The sequence below is a fragment of the Ostrinia nubilalis genome, chromosome 7, assembly GCF_963855985.1.
Source record: "Ostrinia nubilalis chromosome 7, ilOstNubi1.1, whole genome shotgun sequence".
Taxonomy (NCBI): Eukaryota; Metazoa; Arthropoda; class Insecta; order Lepidoptera; family Crambidae; genus Ostrinia; species Ostrinia nubilalis.
The window spans coordinates 10,963,539-10,967,166 of record NC_087094.1 but is presented as its reverse complement, the minus strand read 5'-3'; positions in this window follow the sequence as shown (position 1 = coordinate 10,967,166).

Here is a 3,628-nt window from a genome sequence, read left to right as displayed (position 1 = left end):
TTTTGCCTTTTTTTAAGTAACCCCGAATTCCCAAAACGCCAGGTATAATCAATAAAACAAAATAATTTATATCTAAGATGCTTTTATTAGGGTTCCGTAGCCAAATGGCAAAAAACGGCACCCTTATAGATTCGTCATGTCTGTCTGTCCGTCCGTCCGTCTGTCCGTCCGTATGTCACAGCCATTTTTTTCCGAAACTATAAGAGCTATACTGTTGAAACTTGGTAAGTAGATTTATTATGTGAACCGCATTAAGATTTTGATGCAAAAATAAAATAATAATAATAAATATTGGGGGCTCCCCATACTTAGAACTGAAACTCAAATTTTTTTTTTCTTGGAAAGCGAGACTAATACATATTATCTGGTAACCAGAAATCCTATCTGACTTAAAATAATTATCAACGTGAAGTTCCAATGAACTATCATAATATCTACAATATTTCAACCACATAAATAGGCTCTAGTAGAATTTTCAGTATTTTAAAATCTGTGATAAAAATAATCCAAATCGCCGTGCAATGCATGCTTGATTGTCAGATTCTCTACGAGTTATATTTTAAAGAACTTTGCATGATCACAACGACAAGTTAACTTTATTTCCCTCGCCTTGACGATGCACCGCTACATACCTGAATAAAGTTGTATAATTATCCGTTTAATAGGCTGTATAATTACCACCAATATAAGTCCACCCTGTAGATACAAGTTTTTTAAGCTTGCGCAGTGAATGAAGGATCTCTGCCTTTTTATAGTATTAAATTAATTGATTGGAAAAAAGCCTTTAAGTACATGGATGAACGGTGATCCTCGCGACAACAATAAAATGTGCCGTCATTCCTGCAGCCTTTCAGAGAAATGTGTCGACAACAAAGACCAAGCCCAAGGTCCTTTGGTTTTGCGTCCACGTCTGGCGGACAGAGCAAATCAATCGGCCAAAATAGTAAAACTGTATCAAAATGTTGCCTCTATAATTTCAAACCAGTTTCTTTATTACATTTTGACTCACATTTACAATGTTGTTAATTTGAGGTAATCCTGTGTTTATGAGTCGGGGCAGGGCCGCGCCGACCGCCGGCAGCGCCTGTGTGCGGAACCTATGAAGCGCCTCTTTTCTAATGAATCGTCATAAAAAAAACGAATTTTATTACGAATATTTTAATTGATAATTTTGACTAACATAAATGTTCTCCAGTTTTATAGTACTTAGATAATATTATCAAAAGTGTATTAAAACTGGAAACCACTTAGGAATTAGGATACTAAATAGGTAAATCCCGTTCGTTCTGCTTGCCAATTACCTACTACGAAAAAGAAAACTCGAACTAAATATTTACTTACTTAATACAAAGAATTTTATACTTAAAAATTAATAACAAAGAAGCTGTCTTTTTTTTAATCATAATAATACTAATATGACTATTACCATTACGTACCTACCTATGCTATGTTTAAAAAAACAGCAAGAGTCTAACATTTTTTTTTTTTTTTCCCTATGATGGCATGCACGGCTTGTGCGTCAGCCACGACGAAGTAAGGTAAAGGTAGGGAAACGTATAGGAAAGTAAAAATGGACAAGAATATTTTATACATACTTAAATTATAATATATCCACTTTTCTCGCTTTCTTATTTGCGAAATCCTTAATAGTTTCATGTAGGTCTATTATGTCTAGTATGGTACGTTCTTCTTATTGTATTCTTTTCCGTATTAGATTCTGGTAACCAGATAATTTGTTTTTTATCATGATTAGTATCACTCATCGTGAAAACACGTTAAAACAAATGAAATGTAACGTTGCGTTTTTCAGTTGTTTTTCACAAATTGATTTTCTTCTCGATATTTGGATTTAGGATACTACTAGCGACATCTATTGGCGTGATTATAAGTGGTTTGCAATAGATGGCGCTTTTTGCTCAGTCAATTCAAATATATTTTATTGAAACATTTCCTAATGGTTTTATTTTTGATTATTCTATTTTTTAATAGAATATTTTCAGTGTTCTGGAAATTGTTTTCATCATGGTTTTTATTAGTATTTACTTTTTTAAGCGGCGAAACGAAACGTCTTGCGATGTCAATGACTCGCTACTGTCAGTGTTGCCACTTTAGCGACTTTGTCGCTAGATCTAGCGAGATTTTTGTTAATTTAGGGAGTTAAATTTAAAGCTTTGCGGGAAAATATATTCTGGCGACTTTTTTTTTTTTTTTTATGTGATAGGAGGCAAAAGAGCAGACGGATCACCTGATGGTAAGTGATTACCGTCGCCCATAGACACCCGCAGACCCAGGGGCGTTACAGGTGCGTTGCCGGCCTTTAAGATAAAGATACGCTCTTCTCTTGAAAGCTTGCAGGTCGTATCCGTCCGGAAATACCGCAGACGACAGTCCATTCCACAGTTTGGTTGTACGGGGACTTCTGGCGAGTTTTGCATAATCTACATTTACTTGAATTTTTGTAACCAGCTAGCAACATTTTACATAGGCACCGGCCTTCAAACCATGACAATACCTACTTAACTAATAAATATAGACATGTTAACCGTCCGGGTTTCCCTGGATTTGTCCTAGTTTAGAGGGCATCCGGGGAGCGTCCTTCGTCGAAGGTTTCATGTATAGACCGAGTTTTAAAAAAGGTTTAAAAAAACTGATTTATATGTATAAACAAATTGCAATATGATTCTGTTTTATTAAAGTAATGAATGAATAAGAAATGTGATTTATGACATTTTCAACTGTTTTTTATTACATTGAATATTTTATGTTTAAAAGATCTTGTTGACATGTCCGGCTTTCGGACTCTAAAATCCGGGGTTTTCATGGGTCTTGTCCTGTTTTCCAAATTTTAGAGATGGCAACCCTATATCTACTGGGGAAGTCCCGATCAAACCATCCGAACTGATGAAGATAGTGAAGATGAAGAGTTTCCTACATTATTTGATGTTGAGTTCGACTTTTAAGTTTTGTTTTTAATATTTTTACTCAATAAATATAATAAATTTGATTCTTCGTTTTACTGTTTCTTTATTAAAAAAAAATATTTAGCGACATCTGGCGACTTTTTGTTACTAAATTTACCTATATCTAGGGACTTTCGAATGGCAGTCTAGGGACATCCACCAATACAACGTGGCAACACTGGCTACTGTCAGTTGAGCTGTCAAATCATTTTGCAATTTTGGTCGATCGTGCGCAACCGCAATTATTATTTTCGGGGATGTAATCCCCTGTTTCAAATCGTGTGATGCAGAATGCATCCACGATAATTTCTTAATATATTTTAAAAATTAACACACATGGGGTAAGTTCCCGTCGGAGAATTTATTTATTTTTCGTGATTGATATTTTTGTATTCCAGTACGTGGTATTTCATGTGATCGTTTCTTTCAGAAATTATCTAAATGCTATTCGGACGAGGGTTGGGTTGCTGAAGACTGCGAGTGAAGTTCAAATTAGCGAGCAGTCTTCGTAAGTATTTGTTTCCCATTGCTGGTTTTTTCATAACCTAATGCCACATTCCACATGTGATGCTGACACTCGTATTTTTCGTTTCAGATGCGGGATTTTACATTTTATAGTTTAAACATTTTATGATATTTCATTTATATGAATTTCTCTTCATTTCATA